The 26,684-nt window shown below is 45.9% G+C and overlaps 2 protein-coding genes across 2 annotated transcripts in view; one reads left to right on the top strand and one right to left on the bottom strand.

Annotated features, from left to right (window-relative positions):
• LOC124615325 (mediator of RNA polymerase II transcription subunit 20) overlaps nt 1-26,684 on the top strand; it is a 587,946-nt gene that overhangs the window by 197,205 nt on the left and 364,057 nt on the right. The gene's annotated exons all lie outside the window — the stretch shown is intronic.
• LOC124615324 (facilitated trehalose transporter Tret1-2 homolog) overlaps nt 1-26,684 on the bottom strand; it is a 387,232-nt gene that overhangs the window by 168,304 nt on the left and 192,244 nt on the right. The window lies entirely within an intron of this gene.

Genomic DNA, 26,684 nt, shown 5'->3' with positions numbered 1-26,684 from the left:
CTGTGTCATAGTGATTAAAATTTTTCTGGGTATTATGCCGCGTCATTGCTAAAAACTAACAACAACAATAATAAACTAAAACCGACGTTTCGGACGAATTGCAACAGCCTTTCTCAGGGCACGACAGCTTTTGCATGGGGATGGGTGCTTGTATTTATTACAGACTATCGATGTCTGACGTCACAGTTGTAAAACTTTTAATTGGCCATCTAATATGATTGGCTAGTCATGACGTAAGGGAAGATGGAAGGAAAGACGCTGTTCGTGGCTGTCCATGTCGTCAACGATTGGTAGCTGTCCGCCAATCAGCGTTCGGATTCCGGTCGGCAAGTTTTCGTCCTGGTGTGCGTGAAAGTAGACTGACAGCTGCTCTACAGTTGTTTGTGCAGATACGTCCGACTACTGCCGAAAGAATCGTGGATGCGACAACGCAAAATACGTGAGGCGATCGAAATTATTAAGCAACCTGACAACATCAACAGAGAAGATGGCTACACACTCCAGGCGTCAGCGGTCGCGGGGCAGAAGCTACACGGGACACGGACGTATCTGCACAAGCAGCTGTAGAGCAGTTGTCAGTCCACTTCCGCGCACACCAGGAGGAAAACTTGCCGACCAGAAGCCGAACGCTGATTGGCGTACAGCTACCAATCGTTGACGACATGGACATCCACGAATAGCCTCCTTTCCTCCCATCTTCCCTTACGTCATGACTGGCCAATCATATTAAAGGGCCAATTGAACGTTTTACAACTGTGACGTCAGACATCGATAGTCTGTAATAAATAGAAACACCTATCCCCATGCAAAACCAGTCGTGCCCTGAAGAAGGCCGTTGCAATTCGGCCGAAACGTCGGTTTTAGTTTATTATTGTTGTTAGTTTTTTAGCAATGACGCGGCATAATACCCAGAAGAATTTTAATCACTATGATGTTTTGGTGTATGGTTTGTGGGGCGCTCAACTGCGTGGTCATCAGCGCTCGTACGAAGTCCCAATTTTTACACAGTCCAGTCTAGCCACTGTCACGATGATGATGATGATGATGATGAAAATGAGGCTAGCAATACAAACACCCAGTCCCCGGGCAGAGAAAATCCCCAACCCGGCCGGGAATCGAACCCGGGACCCCGTGATCCAGAGACAGCAACACCAGCCACTAGAGCTGCGGATCCTTCTGAATCTGCTTACTGTATTCGTCTTTTACCCCCACCCCCCACCCCTCCCCCACACACGCACATACTTCCCTCCAAGACTAAATTAGTAATTCCTTGATGTCTCACAATGTATCTTATCAACAGGTGCTTTCTTCTAATCGGGTTGCGCCACAGATTCCTTTACTCTCCAGTTCTGCTCAGTACCTCTTCTTTAGTTACGTAATCTATTCTTCGTCATTCTTCTGTAACACCACCCGTCTCTAATGACCTCGTTGTCGATGGGACGTTAAACGCTAATCATGTCCTCCTCCTGTAGCACCACAATTCAAATGCTCCTATTCTCTTCTTGTTTACACTCTTTATCGTCCAAACTCACATCCACAGATGGCTATATCCCATACAAATACTTTCAGAAAAGACTTCTGACACTTAAATCTGTATTCGATGGTAACAAATCTGCCTTGTTTAGAAACACTTTTCTTGCCATTCCCAATTTACATTTTTATCCTGTCTATCTCTTTCCATCATTAGTGATTTTGCCACCCAAAGAACAAAAGTTATCTATTATTTTAAGTGTCTCGTTTTCTAAACTATTTCACTCAACATCGTCAGATTTAATTCGACTACATTCCATTAGCCTTGTTCTGCTTTTGTTGATGTTCATCTTACGCCCTCTTCCAAGTCCTTTGCTGTCTCTGATAAAATTACAATGTCTTCGGCAAAACTCAAAATTCTTTTTTCTTCTCCCATAACTTTAATTCCTACTCCAAATTTTTCTTTGGTTTCCTTGACTACTTGCTATATGCACAGACTAAATAGCATCGGGGCTAGGCTACAACCGTGTCTCACTCCCTTCTCAACCACTCTTCCGTTTCATGCCCCTCGATTTTTTAGAACTATCGTCTGGTGTCTGTACAACTTGGAAATAGTCTTTTCCTCCTTGGTTCAAATGGCTCTGAGCACTATGGGACTTAACATCTAAGGTCATCAGTCCCCTAGAACTACTTAAACCTAACTAACCTAAGGACATCACACACATCCATGCCCGAGACAGGATTCGAACCTGCGACCGTAACGGTCGCGCGGTTCCGGGCTGAAGCGCCTAGAACCGCACGGCCACCGCGGCCGGCTTTCCTCCATGTATTTTACCCCTGCTACCATCAGAATTCCAAAGAGAGTATTCCAGTCACCATTGCGAAAAGCTTTTTCAAAGTCTACAAATGATATAAACACAGGTTTATCTTTAATTCATAAACGAAAGTAGTGGCTTTAGGCGTTGTTAATCAGTCAAGGACCTTGAACAAGAAGTGCTTCGTCACGGGATCGTTAAATCGACCGGAGAGCTTATGGAGATGTTGAACAAATTCCGGAGACAGACGATACAAGCAAGGCGTTGTGAATGACGCATAGTTTTACTACTAAAATTTTGGGAACATGCGCTGTAAGAGGAGTCGGGAAAGATATTACTACCACCCACGTGCGCTCGGAACTACCGCTCACCAGTTGACATCTGTTTATTTCCTAAATCTTTGTTCAGATGAGGGGCGATTCAGCAGACGTCAAATTCTCGGCAGATCCGCTGAGGCAGGCGAGCCTCGCAGAGCGGAACTGCATTAGCCCCTATTAACGGGACACAGACCACTTAGCTGCAAGGCGCGACGCATTACCTGATTAACGGAGCTTATTGCCTTAATGTAAATGGAACGCCACACTAATCGAACCTCTACGTGCTGATATCTAGTTTAACCCTCTTCCGTTTCCAAGCGATCAGTTGTTGTTACGTCTGCAATTTAACCTATTTAATGGAGGCTCCTCAGGCGATGTAATAGCATTCCTTCGTGTGACAGTAGTTCATCGTTGTCGTAAAACTTACTATTATTATGTGTGTAATTCGTGGTGCTGACTTCAACAAGTAAGAGAGAGTTCGTAAAACAAGACTCTAGAGCTAGACGCCAGTACGTTCGTGAAATCAACGTCAGGATGCTGAGGTTCCGAAATCAAGCAAGGGAAACGAAACAACGGAAAAGTTTATTTTCCCTTGAGGCTGTTTTAGCACGTGAGAGCAGCGACTTTGTTCTCGTCACTTTGGGTTAGGTCAACGGACCAGCCTTTGATAATCAATATTTAAGCGTAAGGACCAAGTAAGATCAACGAACGCTTTGTTTATTTTGGTCGTAGAGGCCTGACACATGTTATTTTTGTAAGCTACGTCTCGCGTAGCTTTAAAGTGATGTTGTTAATAATAGCGAGATTCTTTTTTAGCTCTTTGTCTTGTTGGAGGCACTGTAACATAGGACATGTGAACAGTCCTTACACACAGGCGTAGCATATTATGTAAGATATGGGTACCGTGCAATGTAAACTATCACTCAGATGTCACATCATTCTATACTTACAACGAAGGGAATGTTAGATTTGGTCTCGTCGATGTTTAGCTTACTAATTATAGTACAGTAAGTAATTAGTCGAAGATGGCAACGAACTAGTGTGGCCTTGTTGAAAGAAACTACGTTACTCAAGTAAGGTAGGGAAACGATGGGAAAGTTATGTAATACTGACTCGGCATAGTTCTGAACTCCACGTCAGAGATCGGTTTTCCTATTCGAAGGACTAAACCAATTTTATAGTTGTTTTTATTGCTACGTCCCCAAACATAGAAACTGGCATTTTTTGAAAAAAAGGCATACTAACAGAAAAAGAGGAACATGAGAACCGCCCCAGCATTTGTCCTAAACGATTTAGGAAAACGGCGGAGAACTTATAAGGGGCAGTAAAATGAACTAGGCAGATGCAAGAAAAGAAAGTTAACTGTAGTTTCAGAAGAAGTGCTAATAAATTTATCCCACTGTGAGAAAAGACGTCGACAAGTTGACAAGATTGTTTCGACTTCGCTGCAGATGTTTCGCTGGGAAGATCCTCCATATAGTCCCGATCTCTGCTAATGCGATTTCCAAATTTTTGGAGCCCTGAAGAAAGACATTCGTGGCGGTGGACTTGCTTCGAAAGGAGAAGTGCATGCATGGGCACAATTATGGTTTCGTAGGAAACCACAAACATTTTTTCATGAAGGCACTGACCTCCTTATCTCATAGTGGAATAAATGCATAAACCGGTATGTCGATTTATTTACGTTTTTCCATCTCTCTCGTTTTCATTTGGCTGCTGCTTATAAATCTTGGTGGTCAGATGGGGATTCGGACCGTCGTCCACTCGAATGCGAACACAGCATATTAATAACTATGTCACCTCGTTCGGCGCTAACACAAATACTTGTATACATGCAGACTGAAGCGAAGAATGAAAATTTGCACCTAGCCCGAGATTCGAATCGAGCCTCGGTACAAATTTTCTTTCGTCACTTGAGTCTGCATATATGCAGCAGAGATGTTTGGGACTTCAAAAGTTCTCTGAACCCTTATAGTATCGTTTGATAAATCACTGTATTCCTAACTAATTGCCGTATCACGTAGAAGACCGCTGTAGACTTAAAGCGAAACTCAAGAAACACTGTAGTTTCTTCATGAGTTACTAGTGTAGAATTTCTTTCGAACAGAGAAGACTTGAGGGCTTCCTTCTGAGATGTGACTTACTCGCCCCCTCCTGACGCCTGAGAGTGGTCCGTTTGTCATTTACGAGAGACTGATAATTGTCTTTGGTATGCGGTAGCCAGACACGTGGTGCTGAAGCTCTGCGTAGGCTGCCAGGGAGGCACAAAAGCTGTGCAGGTTGCTGGTTGTGTAAGGCGTTGTGAACTTCGCATATCGGCAGGGAACTTTGGTATTTTTTGCGAGGCTGCCGTTTGATAAGACTATACTGCTATGGCGCTGTAGATGAGTTTTTCTTATTCGTGCAGCAAAATAACTGATGAAGACAGAAGGCAAAGAGGATGTAATGCAGACTGGCAACAGCAAGAAAATCAATTCTTCAGAAGAGAAATTTGTTAACGTGGGATATCAATCTAAATGTTGGGAAACCGTTCCTGCAGGAGTTTGTCTGGAGTGTAGCCGTGTACGGAGGTGAAATGTGGACGTTAAACAGTTCAGACAAGAAAAGAGTAGAAGATTTTGAAATGAGGTGCTACAGGAGAACGCTGAAGATTGTTGAGTAGATCGCTTAACTAACAAGGAAGTATTGAATCAAACTGGAGAGAAGAGAATTTTTAAAACAACTTGATTACATCCTGAACCATCAAAAAACTGTCAGTTTGGTAATGGGGGAAGTGCAGGGAAAAATGGTAGAAGGTGACAAAAGCAAGCAGGTTCAAACGGATGTAGTTTGCGATAGTTCTGCAGCAATGAAGTGGCTCTCACAGGAAATACTAGCGTGGAGAGTTACGAAGTTAGAGTGACTCTGCACGAAAAAGTGCGAGCTTCAAACGGGTTTAGACGATGGGGAATGCTGAATGATCTTAAAGTATTGAAGTATACACTTTGCTAACACCCACTGAGGATGCCTTGTTAAAGAGCGAACCATGTCTGGATGTATAATAAAAATTCATGTAATGGCCATCTCACGACATTGCTTATATAAATTTTGGTCTCTCTGTAATTAAAAATTACGGAAGACCTCTATCCGTTTGGGTTCCAAGTGACGGCGCTACTATACAAAGTGATGATGAAATGATTAAATGCCTCCGAGCTCAGTACTTGCTGCAAGTACTGTTGTAAGACAGTTAAATTTCCCATGATTTGTACTGCAGCAGCGAGGAGAAGGCCCCGGTAGTGCGACGATATACTCGTCACCTCAAACTTCATTCAGACGAAAGTGCGGGTGGTGATTACGACAACGGACCCATATGCTGATGTAACTGGTCCTACCGTACAATTTGATTTCTGTTTTATTTAGCTTCCCTGTATCAGCTTCTGCGAACGCCGTTTTTATTGCTTCTGCAGACCTTCGGATAATTACTTGTTCTGTAATCTAATAATGTATCTGTAATTTCCTTGATTCCGACAGCACGTTAAATTATAATCATTCTCATACCACAGCGATGTCAATTTCACATTGGCATCATGTGGTTGTAGATCCGACGTTCTCATTTTTGGTGTCTCCAGCCCGAAGTCTAAGTCTATTGTCTCCACGCTACATTGTGTTGCAGACCACTACATATCTGCGTAGCTACTGTTACATACATACATACATTCATGTGATCCTCCTTACTGTAACCAGGCCTTGGTGTGCCGCTACAATTTTTACCCCCCCCCCCCTCCCCCCCCACACACACACACACACTGGTCTCCACTGACAATTCATTGATGCCTCAGGATTCGACATTCTCGACTGGTTGGAAAGTTGGTTTTCACTTATAAAAAACTAGCTTTACCATCTATTGGTTATTTGGTGTACTATGCTATGATGATTGAACATCCGAACTAGTAAGCTGAGCAGACAGTTTTAGCTAAAACTTCTAATTACGATATCTTTTTTTTTCTTGTTCTCATATTGATTCAATTAAACCTATACGTTGCACGAAGCGACGCTCAAGATACTTGGGAAAACCCCATGGACATTTGTTCGAAAGTTTTGGAGACTAACGTGTTCAGATAGACAAGCGGACATATACGACTGTTTTACAGTTTTATCTCTAGTATAGATGATCGCTGATAATGTGACATCTTATCACCATTTTCCCAAAATGTTTCACTTTTTCCTTTTCTGAGTTGCATAAACGTATCCACAGTATTCATCAAAGTGCCACATAAACCATAATTGTAAAACGACAGGGGCTGTTGTAAATGGACGCAATTAAAATAGATTTAACATACTTTAACCCATGTTATCTGTAATGTAAATGGAGTGAATCAGAGATGCATCGTCATAGCATTGGTGCATGCTCACCTGTGTGCCACGCTATCTCAAACGTAAACAACGAACAGCAACCAAAAATTTTTTCACGGATATAGGAACTACATATTACAGTAAGATTACAGTTTCCTAACTGAACGACTGCCGGTATTCAGACGTTATTCTAAGTTGTCGATATCACCGATTTTAGACCGTTAGACAGGCATTCCCATCTTCTGTTACTAAATGTTTTCTGACGGTGTGTGAGGAAATGAAGACTGCTTCATTAAAAGATTCTTTAAGTTGTTGTGGAACTGTGTTCATTCCTTAGCGCGCTATGATAGTTACAGTTAACAGTGCTGTAATTAACAATGGGAACACTTATTCGAACTTCTGCGATTTCGTTTTATAATGTAACAAGCGTATCAGCCTTGAGGATTTCACAAGAACGTGCTTTCTGTCTGCATGATTCTTGGTTTGCTCAGGTTTTCCTTATTCCTTTTTGATTAATGCAGGCCCTTTCATCGAGTAAGATGCAAATCACGCAGCAACATGGAGGATGAGTGCTCACAGCGTTTGGCCTCTTCGTACCACTTCGCTTATGCCAGCACGCCGAGGAGCTCGCATAGATTATTCAGTTTCCGTGATGCATATTCAGTTTTCGTCTTGGAAGCACAAGGGACATGATCTTCAGCGGAATATCTAGATGTCTTGCGTGTACTTTCTGTACGCACGTTCGGTGAGAAGACTAACGCATCTCATTGCAGCGACAGCGAATTCTTATCATTTCATGAGCCCTCTCCGAGTCACAACAGTGGCAGCAGCGTATTTGAGTGAGGTGTAACCTGTGACCGAGCGGTTCTAGGCGCTTCAGTCTAGAAACCGCGACCGCTAGGTCGCAGGTTCGAATCCTGCCTCGGGCATAGATGTGTGTGATGTCCTTAGGTTAGTTAGGTTTAAGTAGTTCTAAGTTCTAGGGGACTGATGACCTCAGATGTTAAGTCCCATGGTGCTCAGAGCCATTTGGTGACGTGCGGAACTACCTTTAGGCGATTCTGCATCTCGAAAGTTCGCCGCTCGTACGATAATTACGTTATAGGTTTACGGCTGTAAAAGTAACAACTCAGTTTTGTACGGTGTGTATTCAAAGTTGTCCACACATCCGTTCAAACATTATTTGTTACTCTTTACTGAACGTCATTACTGAGATAATCATGACACAGAAATACTTTTTTGCTATCGTGGCAAGTTGTCGGTATAACCGTGCTCGGAATGCGACATTTCAGTGAGTCCTCTTAAGCAGATTTTTAGATTCCACATGACGATGAACACTCACCATGGCTATACTGACATTAATTTTATAACATGTGCAGTTGCAAAAACTGAACTTTTTGTCGTATCAAAATAACTCCAAGTTGAATAGCCACTCCACTGCTGGCGGAGGCCACTATAAGCAGACATGGCTATTCTGCCTTATGGCGGTTGGTCTTTGCATTGGCAAGGCACGGCGAATTGCCATATGGCGGAATCCGTAGCCTGTGAAACGAAGTAATTGGAGATTTAACGAATACTGCTAACTCCGCCCGAGTCAGACACGAATTGTCTGCGGGAAAGAAAACATGAAGATGGCGAGAGACAAAATGCGTTTGGTGGTCCTTGTCACTAACGTCTTGCTCCGCTGAGAACAAGGAAGCTACCGACTTGATCTGTGTTGATGACGAACATCGTGCGGGGAAGAAAACATGCGAGCAATGAAAGGTTTCAGACAATAATGAAACGGTACTTTGAGTTTCATGGAATACTCTTTACTCAGTTACGAATACATGCGATATGCAACAGTTCTATTACACATTTCTTTAATTGGAAACGGGTATTTGAGTGCGGTAAAGGATTTGTTTATCGTTTACATGCAATCTATTCTTTATTGGTGAAACAAATTTCCGAGAATTTTCACAGTTTCTCTTTGTTCCTTGGCTATTGCCAAAGTACATGGCCGCCCGAAGTGGCCGTGCGGTTAAAGGCGCTGCAGTCTGGAACCGCAAGACCGCTACGGTCGCAGATTCGAATCCTGCCTCGGGCATGGATGTTTGTGATGTCCTTAGGTTAGTTAGGTTTAACTAGTTCTAAGTTTTAGGGGGACTAATGACCTCAGCAGTTGAGTCCCATAGTGCTCAGAGCCAACCAAAGTACATAACACCCCCCCCCCCCCCCCCGCCTAACCCCCACACCACACCGGCAGCTCTAACATTGCCTTGCATAGAAGCATACAAAACTAATATGACATAATGCTGGAGAAACGTGGAAAGCTAATTTGCGCTAATTCGTGTTCCCCTTTACGAAAGTGAGGAAAACTATGCTATTATCTCAAAATGACTGTTAAAAACAACCGGCTTGAAGTAAGGTTTAATACTTTTATTTAAAAATCTGCATAACTGATTTTAGGTCTGAAAAAATCCATCTTCTTATGGGTGCTACAAGATTTCTCTACATCTACATCTCTGTTCCACAAGCCATTTGACGGTGTGTTGCGGAGGGTACTTTTGGTATTACTATATTATCCTGAGAGAGAGAAACTTTTAGGTGTGATCATTAAGCAGTCTAGTTTGGTGATCCGTAACGTTAATACGAAACTCGTTACCGCCCCCAGTTGTCAACAAGACACTGTGCAAGTTGGGGGCGGCTGCGAATTGGTGTGGGCTGTGTTTACATGTAACGGGCTGGGACCACTGGTCCAGTTGAACCGATCATCCACTGGAAATGGTCGTATCCGATAATTGGGGACCATTTGCAGCCATTCATGGACTTCATGTTTCCATAAAAGGGTGGAATTTTTATGGATGACAATGCGCAATGTCACCGTGCCACAGTTCTTCGCGATTGGTTTGAAGAACATTCTGGACAGTTCGAACGAATGATGTGGCCAGCCAGATCGCCTGACATGAATCCCATCAAACATTTATGGGGCATAATCTAGAAATAAGTTTGTGCACAAAATCCTACACCGCTAACACTTTCGCAATTATGGACGTCTGTAGAGTCAGCATGGCTCAGAATTACTGTGGGGGCCTTCCAATGACGTGTTGAGTCCGTGATACATCGAGGAGTTCCGGCACAATATTAGGAGGTATTCCGTGGTTTCTGTCACGTCAGTGTGAGGTAGCATCAGTTTTCCTTGTACCAAAAACTTTGAATATTATTGAAGTGGCAATAGTAACGATCCCGCTGACTACACTTACTTTCAATGGCGAAAGTAGCTGTGGTAGAAGCCGCGACTTTGGTAGAAGAATTTAATTGCGGGCAAGTGGATGTCGCCTGAAAACATGCGGTAAACAGAACTTCTTTCCAGCAATAATCGAAGCACCGAGTGCAGACTGTTAGGGTTTACTCTCGCAGTTTATCCAACGTAGCCGTCCGTATGCAACTTCACGCGGAGAAACTAGTCAAGAAATTAGGATATACAGACGCGGCAGTAATTCGTGGCAGGAAGATTCGATTCTTTTTTACAAGTCCAGCTAGCGCTGCAAGTCGTTGATTGAAACAACAGCTCCTCTGAAGGTAATATGGTACTTCGGGCCATACGGATCTGTAATTGCTCCAGTACATTAATGATGGACATTCATTGTGCTGAAAGACATCTGAATCTTTATTTTACTAAAGGAATCGACAACTGCTCTCGGCTATTAGTGCAGAACGTAATGCGTCTGCTACTCCGCTCACTTTACACGCTAGAGAAACACCCGACGGTAGACTGGCAAAGAGACGGGCGCGCTGTGCGTGTGGGATTTCGGGGTTGGTCGCGGTGTCGCGTGCAGGTGCGCCTGATCAATATGGGCGGCAGCAGCAGCAACGGTGACGGAGGCTGAGCGGGCGGCTGATTGATGCGTTGCCTGTCCGGCCCCACAGGTAAGTGGCTGTGGCTGGGGGCGGGCCTCAGGGACAGCCGGTAGGAATAACTGAAGAGTTCGATACCGCTCCACACATGCAGTCAGTCAGTCACCTTCCAACTTGACCTAGACCTCAGGCAACACTACAAATCAGCTAAGATTTCATATTCACACATTCGCAAATTCAAACCAGATTGTCATCTTTCGACCTACTTTATGTATTTCGGGCTGCGCTACAGATCGATCACCATGAGCTACGCTCCAAAAAATAAAATAGACGCCAAAAACTGTTGTCATCGTTCTGTTCTCTTTGTGTTTGCACGTATATGAGGTCTTATGCCACAATGGCAGTGCATCAAGGGACGAAGCCGAAATCCGGTATCGGAATGTTAAGTTGACCTGCACACTACGCCCCACGACAAAGCGGCAAAGTCGTTAACGAAATGGATTAGTATTCAAGAGGAGGTGGATTCAAATTTGAATCAGCACATTTTCGTACGCACTTTCGTTAGTTTCACTAAATCAGTTGCCGGCCGGTGTGGCCGAGCGGTTCTAGGTGCTACAGTCTGGATCCGCGCGACCGCCACGGTCGCAGGTTCGAATCCTGCCTCGGGCATGGATGTGTGTGATGTCCTTAGGTTAGTTAGGTTTAAGTAGTTCTAAGTTCTAGGGGACTGATGACCTCAGAAGTTAAGTCCCATTGTGCTCAGAGCCATTTTTGAACTAAATCAGTTCATACTGTTCGTTGACTCATCATTCTGCCTGCGAGTACCTGCATTTTGATCGGTTTTCAGGCTCAGTCGTGTTTGGAGGATCATCAGCAGTTTTGCTAACTAGTCACGATTACTTTTGCTGTTAAAGAGACAGATGGCTCTTAGCCGCATGAGACTGGATTTTGTAATATGGTTGCGACTCTCTTAGGATGCGCGTTGCAACGAAGTCGATTTAAATTGCCGAATCTCCTCCGTGCTCGGGGCTTGCGAATGTTGCACATCAACACGAAATTCCCAATAAGCGCGGGTCGGTCGTAAGTCAACTTTTACTCTTTGCCCTCAAGCTTGCGTTCAGTACTGCTCGGTTGTGTCTCGGGTTTGTTTTTCCGACTTTGTTAGGCGTACGTTGACAGCGATGCGCGGCAGTATTGACAGATCTGCTGATGGAGACTAGGCTAATGGGCACCTCAGGTAAGGATTCACTGAATGCAATGGTAGAGCGGCACAACGGTGCTATGCTCGGCTGTTCTCGCAGCGGCAGCAACAACATTACTTTCGTACGTTTTACAGACTTTTTCACTGTTGTGAAACTATTTTCAAATAAACAAACCTGAATAAATCCTAATTGTAAATTTTTTCCCACTCCACTGTGGCAGGGTGCTACAGCAACTAATTTCGAATTATTTCAGAATAAAAACACTCTTAATTGCGAAGTTATTTAATATCAGTGACACGTTTCACCCCGGGCATTGTCAGATTGTCTAAAAGTAGCTGGATGTGTAACCCATCCGTTACAAAGCCATATAAAAAGGAAAATGGGCGCAAACATATACAGTTACTGTTGCTTCAATTTTATATGGCTTTATGACGGGTAAGTTACATATCCAGCTACTTTTACACAATCTGATGATGCCCCAAAAGAGTGAAACGCGTCATTAATGTAAAATAACGTTGCATGCAAGACTATTTTTGTTCCGAAATTCTACTCTACAACTAGTCACCCGAGGCTGCGGGTCTCTGATACCGGAATAATCAGAAAATGCAGCTGAACAACCACCGAAATATTTGCGGGAATTCACCATGTATGAGGCAGTGAGGGAGGATGTGGGATAGGTTATCCGAAACCATTAGTGCTCTTGTAAATGCAGAAGACGCATGTGTATTCAGTAAGTATAATATTATTGCAATATGCAGTGTCAAATATATTAATGGGACCATATGCAGATAACTCAGTAAAAAGATGGAGGCTTAATGGTAACGAAGTCTTAGAAACCAAAAGCGCTAACATATATACTTAATGGCAGCCGGCCGCGGTGGTCTAGCGGTTCTAGGCGCGCAGTCCGGAACCGCGCGACTGCTACGGTCGCAGGTTCGAATCCTGCCTCGGGCATGGATGTGTGTGATGTCCTTAGGTTAGTTAGGTTTAAGTAGTTCTAAGTTCTAGGGGACTGATGACCACAGCTGTTACGTCCCATAGTGCTCAGAGCCATTTGAACCATTTTGAATACAACAGATAAACAGGATAAAAGGATAAAGGAACAGACCCGGGAGAACAAAAAAATGGGGTGACAATGGCACAAGAACGAATGAGAGAACAATGGGGAGAGCGAGAAAGAGGTGGAGTAATCAAGTAGAAACCAACCACAGACAGTAGAGGCACTGAACAATACGACGTAACAGGCAAATTTCTAACGCTTAAGGAAAGAAGAAGGATATTATATAACTGTTCGAATATAACTGTTCGAACTTGCTCGCCAAGTGCAGTTGTAGAGGAATGGAATTGTAAGCGTCTACGAAACTGCAAGTTGTGAGCTCAGAAGTGTCACATGTGGCAGTCTCGCAGATTGAGTCGAGCGTCGCATAGCATCCTGCTCCCAAGTAAACAAGCGGCCGTAAACAATCGGAAACATGGTGGCACATGTGACCAGCTGTGGGCGTAGTAAACATCCGCATTCTCCGAGACGGCCGCTCTGTGCGGGACTGTTTGGCCGGCTCGTGTTCTCGCAAACGGGCACGCGCTGTGGGCGAGTGGCAAAAACGCCGTTCCCTGTCCGGTTTGTTTGCAGTCCGTGGAGGTTAGGGCAGCGGACAAGTTGGCATTCAAACAAAGCCATACTCTCCAATGTCTACGGCGACCGCCGTAAACGTGGGACCACTCCTACGCGCGACAATCTTTACGTAGCTGTGTTTATTCGCCCTGCTACCAGAGTTTTGTGGGAGGGATCGGCGTTTTCTTTCCTGCGCGTCAGCTGACACGCAAAGAAATGGGTTTATGTGTAGCCTAAATTCAGCGTGTCGGTGTAAACGAAGTCTGAAATAGCGAGGCATTCCCTGAGACCGTGCCCGCTTTTGAGCCGGCAAGTGGGGCTAATTTTCGGAAGCAACCACGCGCTGCGCCGAACCGCGCCCGCTGCTCTGCTATCGGCGCCGCGGCCTTGGCTGCAGCCGTAGGCGCGGCGGGGAGATGAGTGACACGGCGACACGTGCAGCGCGACAGGCGTCTGCTGGAGGTAGACTGGCAGGCCTTCACTTAGGCTGCGGTGACGGTGGCACTGAAATAAAGTAAATGTCGTGTGGCACCACGGACTCCTGCAAGTCTTTCAATTGGACGCCACTTAGGCGACTTGGATGCCCGTGAAACCAACGGTACCCAGTTTTCCCCGAACGGTCACCCATCCAAGTTATAGCCGGGCCCAATGTCGCTTAACTTCGTTGATCGGGTGGGAACAACTGTTACGAACATTGCATGGCTGTTGGCGTCATTAAATGAAATGACCTTATGGCACTGGTGGCCGGGAGTCCCCACCAGGGGAAGTTCGGCCGCCGAGTTGTAAATCTTATCAATTGACGCCACATCGGGCGACTTGCGTGTCGATGATATTGAAATACTGATGAGGACAATACAACAGCAAGTTCCCCAGCGGAAAAAATCTCCGACCCGGCAGGGAATTGAACCCGGGCCCGCTTCTTGGCAGTCAGACGTGCTGAGCACTCACCTAAGGGGGCAAACAGGGTGGCACCGACATCGGGCTGTTCCACTGACGACCGACATCGGTCGAGGAGGGCAGATCTTTTTCAGTCAGTACGCCAGTGCGTGCACGGTCAAAACATAGTTTGTCATTCTTCCAAAAAAAAAAAAAAAAATGTTCAAATGGCTCGGAGCACTATGGGACTTAACATCTGAGGTCAACAGTCTCCTATAACTTAGAACTACTTAAACCTATCTAACCTAAGCACATCACACATCCATGCCCGAGGCAGGATTCGAACCTGCGACAGTAGCAGTCGCTTGGTTCCGCACTGAAGCGCCTAGAACCGCTCGGCCACCGCGGCACTCGTTGTATCCTAAGAATTAGAATCATCGTCGCACAGATATACCACGGAAACTGTGACCTGAAATTGATACTTTATTGGAAACCACAATTGTACGGTGTTCATTATAGTACATCATCAGGCCTAGTGTGGTGTGCTCTAGTGAGTAGTACCCCAGTAGATTTGGAATTAATAACAGATGTAAAGTAATCTCTGTTTTTTGAGCCGGGTATTAAATGCAATGAACTGACCAGAGGGTGGAAATACCGCTTCAGTTGTAAATTTCTTTTATTATCACGACCGGTTTCGGGCTCTCATAAGCCAATCCTCAGGTGTCGCAAGGGTGCTGAGGCCCCCGAGCGCCGTGGTGGACGTGTACTAGGAGCGGGGTGCTACCTATGAGCGCACAACAGCACATAGAACAGCTGTGTTGCCCATTTGGGTTTAAGCCAGTTTGCACATTCCATTGTTCGCAAGGACCGGTTATATTCAGACTCAGACGGCTACAAACCAATCTGAATAGCCATCAGTTGTCATTCCACCCAATGATTTTAGAAATTCCGATGGGGTGTTGCCTATACCTTCCACCTTATTAGATCGCAAGTCTTCCTAAGCTCTGTTAAACTCTGACTCTAATAATGGAGTCCTCGTGTCTCATTTTCCTCTTGTCACATCATTAGATAATTCTTCCCACTCGTAGAGTCCGCCAGTGTACTATTTCCACCTATCCGCCCTCTCTTCTGCGTTTAACAGTTGAATTTCTCACGTACTGTTATTGCTGACACCTTTCACGGAACGTTATTTTTCTTGAAGCAGTCTTTCCGGCAACCACTTCTTTTTCGACTTCATCGCATTTTTCATGCAACCATTTCGCCTTAGCTTCCTACACTTCCTATTTATTTTATTCCTTCTTGCTTACTATAAAGCAATGTAGATTTATCAGTTCGTACTGGCACCCAGTGTCAAGTGTCTCCGTGGTGCTGTGCAGCGAGGAAAACGGCTGTCTCCGACGCGCTATCTGTGACCCACAGAAGTGTGTGTCTGTCCCTGTGACGGACGTCCCGGCGTCGTAGAGTGGACGATATGGCGACGCGGTGGAGGCCTTGACCCTCAGCCTGCACCGCCGCCCTTGCCGAGGTGTTGCCGGCCACAGCCTTGAACCGCACCGCGACACCGGCAAGAACGCGGCGGCAGCTCGCTCCGCGCGGCTATTGTCCTCTCGTAAATGGCAGCCGCCTCGCTCCTTCTCGGCCCTGTAAATCACCGTACCGAGTTAGCAACGGCATACTCTGGCGCCAGTGGGGAGTCGCGTCTGAGTGCGTGAAGGTAGGGGGCAACGAGTGCCGTGGGCGTACTGGTGTCTGCCGAGGCGCGCGCCGTAATCTCTGCTGTCTCCTAGACGGTCCTTGTGTAGCGCCACCTCTCTACCGCTTCGATTCTCTTCTTTCTCGGTTTTCTCAGCAGTACCCCTTAACTTTGGCTTTTGAATAGCACAAAAAGAATTGCGAACTGGCTTCTTGTAATTATTCTCTGCTTTCAGCCACAGGAAAATTGTCTTACAGTTCCTTAATTAACTATTAAATGTAATTGTAAACTGTATGAGAGCTAAAATAAATCGTGATGTTCGTATTATTTACGTGTCTTCTTTCATTTCCTGGTTGTATTTCTCGGAGAAGTTTGTTGTAAATATTGTAAATGACTACCCACTGTATGCGATTTGTGTCTTTGATTTTGAGAGTCGTGAAAATCATTTCTATTTTCTTTAGGTGCATCAAAGCTTCAGAGGTGCCCATATTTCGTTCACCTTATACCGCCCTAAACACACTGATATCGTGTTCTCATCATCTCACAACAGTTTCTTGTCGTTTATCTGTAAATTTTGCTGTCGACGAAGGCGTGCTTAATGGTAATGAATCCGAATTTTTCACGTGACAACTCTTAAAGTTTTTAAAATAACGAACGTTATTGACATTCCACATCTTTATCCTTCGCGTCGGCATACATGTAGTCCTCTGCTGTGAGACGGATCCGCATTGAAGCGTGTAACATGGATGTGTAACGTAACTATGTCGGTACGTGAGAAACATCGTCCTGTAATCGAGTTTCGAATTCGAAGAGTTCGTCCAAACATGGAGGACCCTGTCATCCTTCGTCGTCCGTACAGTTCCCACTTGGACCCATCCGGTTATCATCTGTTTCCAAAACTTAAAGAACACCTCTGAGGACTTCACTTTGATAGGATGAAGCGGTGCAAGCAAAGGTGAGGTGGCTGCGTCAACAAACATTCTACAGTAAGGTTATCAACAAACTGGTCTCTCGTTGCGAGAAATGTATTCGCCGCATCAGTGACTATGTTGAGAAACAAATATGTAGACATGAAGAATAAATAATAACGCTTGTTTTATTTAAAAAGATTTTTAAGAGTTTTCACATAAAAAATTCGGGGGCATTCCTTTTCAGGCACGCCGCAGTATATAGATCAGTCTGTCAACATATACGAGGTGTTTAAAAATAGAGTGTTTGGGAGGTGGTACTGTGGACCAAGATAACGAAAAAAGTGCAGTAAAACGTGGGCTATAAAATGCATGTCTGAAGAGTTTTGAACACTTGTTCTTCCTCGCCTTTGTGAAACGTGTCTCTTCTAGTGCCGGTTCTTTGCTATTACGAACTACCTACAGAATACAGTACACGAAGGAGAACACGTTGTCCCCTTACTGTGAAAGAGAAGAACTGGTCAGCCATCGCTAAAGGAAGTGCTCAGTATGATGTTCATTCATAGTAAGGCATGCTTCTGTTCGACGTCTTAGGGAACCACTCACTCTCTGAAAAACTGCAGGTTGGTCACGGATGAGATGGAAGGCATGGATAGCATTCTTGTACGTCTGGCTTGTAATGGAACTTACTTACACAAAAGACTTGAAGTGTCTACACAACCAAAAACCTAAGATCAGGGAAACGAGCTGGCCAACGCACAGGAGCTCTCCGACCAATCCATTGCCTATTAAATGGCTGTGTGAGGTGTTCTTGGACATTTTGAAACAAAACGACTTCTGCTCCATCATGCATGCACCACATCTCCAGCCGCTGGTTGAACGGTAACTTCTCCAGCAGGGTAGGGAAGTTGTTTCAAAGACACTGATGATACCGTCGACCAGTGAACCTGTTTGGTAGTATCTAAGGTCCTCTTAGTCTGTCGCCAGTAACTCATGCCACACATTGATTTAAAATCGGCGGGGATGCCTTGCTTCTTGAACTGCATGTGAATTTGTATGAGCTCACACATGTTGGTTATGAAAGTCGACAATCCCATCTCGCGTGAAACCAGCCTCGTCTTTGAACAGTAGCTTTGTTGTGGAAAATGCATTTCACAACAGTTTTGCACCCAGTCATTGGCAGAGCTACATTATGGCAACCTGATCTTTTGGCCGAGCGGCTGGGACACGCTGTACGTGATATGGATGTTGCAACTGTTCACGCAGGGTCGCCTGTATTGGACGACGACTAACCACGATAGATGCTGAGCTTCTGATTCTACGTACATTATTTCCTGGATCTTCTCCCTTTCTTTACACCACACACGCCTACACAGCAAGAATAAGAATGGTTGCGAGGTCTACTACGATCTGCTGTTGCTGGATTTATGGAGCCGGAGTCTTCTGGTCCCTGGAAAAGACGGCTGAGTAATTATGCAGATGGTACCGCGCATTCTGAATATTTTTCAGCACACTGATGACGGGCTCGATGATTGCTTCCATTTACCAAATCATAGCAGATTATCTCTGCCATTTCCCGTGGAATAATGGGCTCGATTATGTTGGTAAGTGCAAAGAGGTAAAACAACAATGTTAAAGTACACTGAAGAGCCAAAGAAACTGCAACATCTGCCTAATATCGTGCAGGGCCCCCGCGAGCCCACGGAAGTGCCACGACACGGCATGGAATTGACTCGATTAATGTCTGAAGTAATGCTGGAAGGAATTGACAGCTTGAATCCTGCAGGGCTGTCCATAAAACCGTAAGAGTACGAGAGGATGGAGATCTCTTCTGAACAGCACGTTGCAAGGCATCCCAGATACGCTCAATAATGTTCTGGGGAGTTTGCCGACTAGCGGAAGTGTTTAAGCTCAGGAAAGTGTACCTGGAGCCACTCTGTAGCAATTCTGGGCGTGTGGGGTGTCGCATTGTCCTGCTGGGATTGCCCAAGTCCGTGGGAATGCACAATGGACATGGATGGACGCAGTTAATCAGACAGGATGCTTACGTACGTGTCGCCTCTCAGAGTCGTATCTAGATGTACCAGGGGTTCCATATCACTCCAACTGCACACGTCCCACACCATTACAGAGCCCGCACCAGGTTGAACAGTCCACTACTGACATCCAGAGTCCATGGATTCATGATGCTGTCTCCATACCCGTACAAATCCATCCACTCAATACAATCTGAAACGAGACTCGTCCGACCAGCCAACATGTTTCCAGTCATCGACAGTCCAGTATCGGTGTTGACGGGCCCCGGCGAGGCGTAATGCTTTGTGTCGTGCAGTCCTCAAGAGTACACTAGTGAAACTTCGCTCCAAAAGCCCATATCGATGATGTTTCGTTGAATGGTTCGCACGCTGACACTTGTTGACGGGCCAGCAGTGAAATCTGCAGCAATTTGCGGAAGGGTTGCACTTCTGTCACTTTGAACAATTTTCTTCAGTCGTCGTTGGTCCCTTTCTTGCAGGATCTTTTTCCGGCGGCAGCGATGTCGGAGATTTGATGTTTTACCGTATTCCTGATATGCACGTTACATTCGTGAAATGGTTGTACGTGAGAATCCCCACTTAATCGTTACCTCGGAGATGCTGTGTCCCACCTCTCGTGCATCGATTGTAACACCACGTTCAAACTCATTTAAATATTGATAACTTGCCATAGTAGCAGCAGCAACTGATCTAACAACTGCGCCAGACACCTATACAATATAGGCGTTGCCGACCGCAGCATCGTATTCAGCCCGTATATAGCTCTGTATTTGAATACGCAAGCCTATCCCAGTTTCTTTGGCACTTCAGTGTATTTCACGAACTTATCAAAACACAATGTACTTCCATTAAAACTAATGTATGCATTGCACTTACCGTAAACTGTGAATGCGATTGCAATAACAACACTAACAGGACTATAAAGAATGTAGCAGCCAGTCTCGGAAACATAATTTATTTATTTTGTTGGAAGTCGATTTCGACTGACATCAGTCATCATCGGTGTATTTTTCAAACCGATACATGCCATAAGTAGAAGTACTGTCCTTGGCAGATTTCTGTCATGAAGTCAAGGACAGTACTTCTACTCATGGCATGTATCGGTGAGAAAAATGCACCGATGATGACTGATATCAGTCGAAATCGACTTGCAATAAAATAAATAAATTATGTTTCCGCAACTGGTTGCTACATTCTTTATAATCTTATATTCCACGGTCGCTGCACAGAAAGGAAAACTTATGGAGCCCAACATTCAACACTAACAGGTTTTTACAGCGTGCCGTATCCGTGTAAAACAGAGGAATGTATTCTCATTTGTTCGCTGCATTCTGTAGGTCGTACGTAATAGCAAAGAGCTTGCAGTATAACAGGTGTTTCACAGTAGCGAAGATGAACAAGTGCATGTAGTTCTTAAGATATGTGTTTTAGAGCCCATGTTTAGAGGACGTTTTTGTCTTCTTTTCCTCCATTGTAGCACCTGTCAAAATATAGAATACTTTTCCTTAAGACCCTGTACATCTGTCCTGTACAGTCATAAATGCGAAATGAGCGAGGTGGGGCAGTGGTTAGTTAGCACATTGGACTTGCATTCGGGAGGACAACGGTTCAAACCTGTGCCCGACCATCCAGACGTAGGTTTTCTGTGATTTCCTTCGGGCAAATGCCGGCATGGTTCGTTTGAAAGGGTACGGCCGATTTGCTTACCCCATCCTTCCCTAATTTAAGCTTGCGTTGTCGAAGGGACGTCAAACACTAATCTCCTGCTCCTCCTCCTCTTCAAATGAGTTACCTCGCAACTTCTTTGAGTTTAAGAAGTACGGGGACATATGTTTACGGTGCACCATTGGTGGCTCGCAGATATAAAGCTAGACATAGAACGTTGTCTGTAGCAGTGACGAGTAGCTGGAGGTATATTAGCACACTGTAGCTGTAGGTCACGCATCCATTAATGTGACGGTCGGCGTATTCGCAGCAGCAGCAGCAGCGGCGGCGGTGGCGGCGGTTATTGCACGTTCCGACAGAGGAGCATGAATTTTCATGGTGGGCCGCGTCGTTACAAGCAGCTGTGGTGCTTCGTCAGGGGACAGCATACAGCGGCCATTAACGTCGCACGGCTGTCCGCCGTCAGCCGCTCGTTTGCGCACGCCCGCCGCGGCCGCAACCCGCACAGCACACCACTGAGCGGCGGACGGCGCCAGCCGAAGCTATCTGCCGTGCGTGGCCGCGCCAGATATCCATCTCTTAATTAGCGCGCTCTAAAGCCGCGCCCGCTTGCCTGTAAATCGCTACGCCCACTGAGCTGCGCCCGCCGATTGTGCGTGGATCACGGCGAACGCTTGCGAGCGCAATAATTGGCTAATTACGTAATCGCCGCTTTGATTTGTGGCCGCTAATTCTAAAGCCGTTTCCATTCTCCACTTGCACGACTCGGAACAAATATTCTAGTGCGTCGTTACTGGTAGCATAACATCAAGAGTTTGTGTTACTGGGGTATTTTCGGGCGTTATGTAGGCCCCATTATCGGCAAGAAAAGGAGCGTCTGCCACGTGCGTGTTAGAAGGTGAGTTACCTCTATCGTTTGAAAAAAAATATTATGTAAAGCCTTAAATTCTGCAACAAAGTATTCGATACGTTCCTCAAGAAGTCAGCGTGTAAACAATGAAGAGTAACGGAGAGAGCTTAACTAATAACTTGTCCACGGCTCAAACAACTTACCTGTCTACCGTACAATTTACAGAGGGACGACTGGGAAATGTTGTTAGGTAATGAAAAGACCCTGTCATTGTGGTTGGGGCGTTTGAATGTGATCAATACATGGGCACTCTTGAAGCTTTGGTTTACCGAGGTGAAATACACTCTAAGGCAAAAACATCACGAAGGAATTACCCGAATACGACGGAAATCAGTAGATGTACAGACAAAAAAAGATTACAATTTAAGAAAAATTGGATGATTTATTCAAGAGGAAGAGCTTCACAAATTGAGCGAGTCAACAACGCGATGGTCCACCTCTGGTCCTTATGCAAGCAGTTATTCAGTTTGTCATTGATTGATAGAGTTGTTGGATGTCCTCCTGAGGGATACCGGTGCCAAATTCTGTCCAATTAGCGCTTTAGATCATCAAAATCCCAAGCTGGCTGGAGGGCCCTACCCATAATGCTCCAAACGTTTTCAATCACGAAAAGATCCGGAGACTTTGTTGGCCAAGGTGGGGTTTGGCAAGCACGAAGACAAGCAGTAGAAACTCTCGCCGTGTACTGGCGGGCGTTATCTTCCTGAAATGTAGGTCCAGGATGGCAGGCTATGAAGATCAACAAAATGAGGCGTAGAATATCGTCGACGTACCACTGTGCTGTAAGTTGTGCCGCAGATCATAATCAAAGGAGACCTACTATGAAAATAAATGGCATCCCAGACCATCACTCCTATTTGTTGGATGGTATGGGGTATTACAGTCCGGTTAGTGTCCCACCACTGCCCGCCTCCAGAGACGTCTTCAGCCTGGATTCTCAGTGACTGGAGTAGAGTTACTAGAATGAAATTTTCACTCTACAGCGGAGTGTGCGCTGATATGAAAGTTCCTAGCAGATTAAAACTGTGTGCCGGACCGAGACTCGAACTAGGGACATTTGCCTTTCGCGGGCACGTGCTCTACCAACTGAGCTGCCCAAGCACGACTCACGACCCGTCCTCACAACCTTAATTCCGCCAGTACCTCGTCTCCTACCTTCCAAACTTCACAGAAGCTCTCCTGCGAACCTTGCAGAACTAGCACTCCTGGAAGAAAGGATATTGCGGAGACATGGCTTAGCCACAGCCTAGGGGATGTTTCTAGAATGGAATTTTCACTCTACAGCGGAGTGTACGCTGATATGAAACTTCCTAGCAGATTAAAACTGTGTGCCGGACCGAGACTCGAACTCGGAACTTTGGCTTTCGCGAGCAAGTGCTCTACCAACTGAGCTGTCCGCAGCTCGTGGTCGTGCGGTAGCGTTCTCGCTTCCCGCGCCCGGGTTCCCGGGTTCGATTCCCGGCGGGGTCAGGGATTTTCTCTGCCTCGTGATGACTGGGTGTTGTGTGATGTCCTTAGCTTAGTTTGGTTTAAGTAGTTCTAAGTTCTAGGGGACTGATGACCATAGATGTTAAGTCCCACAGTGCTCAGAGCCATTTGAACCATTAAACCAACTGAGCTACCCAAGCACGACTCACGCCCCGCCCTCACAGCCTTAATTCCGCCAGTGGAGTAGAGTTGTATTCAGTGATCAGTGCCGCATCGAACTGAGCCCGATGACCAGCGACGCCCTGGACTGCAGTGGGATACCAATCTGACTGTCGCTCGCCATATGGCCTGATAACCAGGAGTGATGGCCTGGGTGCCATTTCATTTCATAGCAGGATCTCTTTGGCTGTCATCCGCAGTAACCTTAAAACACAGCGGTACGCCGACTGTATTCTACGCCCTGTTGCTCTTCGTGTATAGCATCGTGGGCTACATTTCACCAAGATAATGGTCATCCTCACACGTCAAGAGTTTCTACTGTGTTTCCGTATTTGTCAAACCCTACCTTGGCCAGCAAGGATGCCGGATCCCTCCCCAATTAGGAACGTTTGTAACATTATGAGCAGGGCCCTCCAACCACCTCTGGATCTCGGCGATCTAACGCGCCACTTGCACAGAAATTGTCACTATATGCTTCAAGAGGATATCTAACAACTGTATCAATAAGTGCCAAGCCAAATAACTGCCAGTCCGCAGCTCGTGGTCTCGGGGTAGCGTTCTGTCTTCCCGAGCACGGGGTCCCGGGTTACATTCCCGTCGGGGTCAGGGATTTTCACCTGCCTCGAAATGACTAGGTGTTGTTGTGTCGTCTTCGTCATCATCATTCATCCCCATTACAGTCGGAGGAAGGCAATTGCAAACCTTGCGTAGTACAGCGGTGCGGGTCTCCTGCATTGTCCCCTACGCTCTTCATCATCAAATAACTGCCAGACCAAGGAGTTTATTCAATAAATCATTAATTTTTTCTGAAATTGTAATCATTTGTTTGTTTGTACCTTTACAACATATTTCCGTCCCATTCGGATAATTCCTTAGCGGTGCGTCGTTTTTCCTTCTCGTTTTTCTTAAGAGTGTATTTTCCGCAGGCTACCCTGTAACAAGTTAAGCTAAAGGAGTATAGTAAGCATTAATGCAAGGAAAATATTATTACTGTTGTATTAAAACATTTTATATATTTTCTTGTTATGTTATTGATTCCTAGGCAACTGTGGTACGTTAAAAGTGACAACAAATGATATTTGGGTTGGGTGGGGGGGGGGGGGGGGAGGAGAAGAAAGTAAGAAACTGCGACCGCCTCCAGAAGCCCAAGCCCACCCAGGACCCGTACCTCGTTTCCAGTGAGGAATGTCAAAAATTCGCTTCGCTGCGCAGCCGGTCGTTTTGTTTGGCCGCTGCTGGCGCCCGCCACCCTCGAACGAGCGCGTATGCCGGCGCGTCCTCCTCCCATCCTTGCTTTTCTCGCCGCCGCTCGTCAGCTCTCGAGCGCCACTGTTCACGTGAAGGGGGGCGGGCAGCGAGGCAGCCAGGCACGTACCCCACTGGGTCGAGGAGGGCCGCGGAAACCCATTGTGAGCGCGGCGTGGCCGGCGCGCGCCCGTTTTTTTGTAATTAACCGGCGATGGGCGAAAGTCAGAGAACAATGGGCGGCGTCTGACGTCACTGGCCGCGTGTGCGTGAGGGTGACGACAGGGTCGCGTCCGGAGGGGCAGCGGGGACGCGGCGGTTAGACAGATCGTGGCCGCCGGCAAAACCTCCATGCGTCTGCCGCCATTCAGCGCGACCCGGCGACGGGCCATCTGTCAGCGCCCCGTGTCGCAGACTGTCATTCTTGACACCGCCCCTTGCGATAGATCTCTTGCTGAACGATCCCTGCTGCTGATAAAAGCACTCGGCAGAGGCAAATTTCGCTCGTGGATGGTGAACGTGCTGAATTTCCCTTCTTCTAACGCTCTACACGCAGGTCGAAATACAGCGTGAGAGACAAACACTTTCCTGTAGCTTTCGCCGATATTTTGCTTTCATCAAATCAATAACAACATTCACTAATTTCATGCTTGTCACATCATAGTAAATACACCCCATCCAAAATAACTAGCAGTGTCCGGCAGGAGTGGCCGAGCGGTTCTAGGCGCTACAGTCCGGAACCGCGCGGCCGCTACGGTCGCAGGTTTGAATCCTGCCTCGGGCATGGATGTGTGTAATGTCCTTAGGTTAGTTAGTTTTAAGTAGTTCTAAGTTCTGGGGGACTGATGACCGCAGCAGTTAAGTCCCATAGTGCTCAGAGGCATTTGAACCATTTGAACTAGCAGTGGCTGATGTGTAAGGGATGATCAACAAGTTTCCGTTCGAAGGCCGTACAGTCCAGAATCGGTACGCGTATCAGGCAAAATCGCCGTGAGCATTGAGGCAATCATCCCACCGACAGCTGCGCGGGATTAGCCGAGCGGTCTAGGGCGCTGCAGTCATGGACTGTGCAGCTGGTCCCGGCGGAGGTTCGAGTCCTCTCTCTGGCATGGGTGTGTGTGTTTGTCCTTAGCATAATTTAGGTTAAGTAATGTGTAAGCTTAGGGACTGATGACCTTAGCAGTTAAGTCCCATAAGATTTCACACACATTTGAACACACGTTTGAACATCCCACCGACAAACCAAGTTGAAATCGTCGACTTTCCAAGGTCATTTTTGTTGTATCAAACGTCGTCGGCACTGAGGTGGCTACTAAATTAATTAGAACACGCTGAATACGTAATACTTTATTAATTACAACAAAACTTATCTCTGCCTGCCTTATTCGGCTGTAGCTGTTAAACTGCACACGCAGATTTGCGGTTCAGAATGGCCGTACTGTGTCTTCACTACAGTCACGAGGATACGCAAGTTCGTAGACACTTGTTGACATAGGTCTGATAGCTTTAGCTGTCTCTTCACTCCCCGACGGTTGACACCGGCTGCGTCACGGCGAGTGGGCAGCACAACGACGTTACTCCGACAGGAACTTTCTGGAAGTGGGCAGGATCCGACTTCTAACAGAACTGCCCTCCTGGCCTCTGGCGACGCTATTTGATAGTAGAGTCGCGGCAGTGGCTCCTCGGGTCTGCGGGAGTTACGGCTTCTTCCTGGCATCTCATTGGCTCCTCGTGATACCGCTTTGCTGTGCAGTGCCGTTCGCTATTTCTTGCGTCGCTCTCTCGAAGAAACCATTCCGAGTTATTCACCATCAGTCACACTCGGTGATGGTACTAACAAATCTCTCATCTATCCTATCTTCTTTTTATATTCTTCTTAAAAAAGAATAAATTTTTATTTATATTTCAATCTTAAATTATTGTTATTTTGAAAAGTATCATTCTTTGTAAATGTTGTAGATAAAACAAAAGGAAAGAAAACTGTAAAAAGATGAAAAACGAAAATTGTAAGATGTACGACGTGTTTTAAACATCAGGTAACAGGTCTATAATTTGGCAATAAATAAATAAGACCGAAGTCGTAATAATGGCATCGGAAGATATGACGACTGTAGGGCGG

This window comes from Schistocerca americana, chromosome 5, assembly GCF_021461395.2.
Source record: "Schistocerca americana isolate TAMUIC-IGC-003095 chromosome 5, iqSchAmer2.1, whole genome shotgun sequence".
Classification (NCBI taxonomy): domain Eukaryota; kingdom Metazoa; phylum Arthropoda; class Insecta; order Orthoptera; family Acrididae; genus Schistocerca; species Schistocerca americana.
This window is presented reverse-complemented; position numbering and strand designations above follow the sequence as displayed.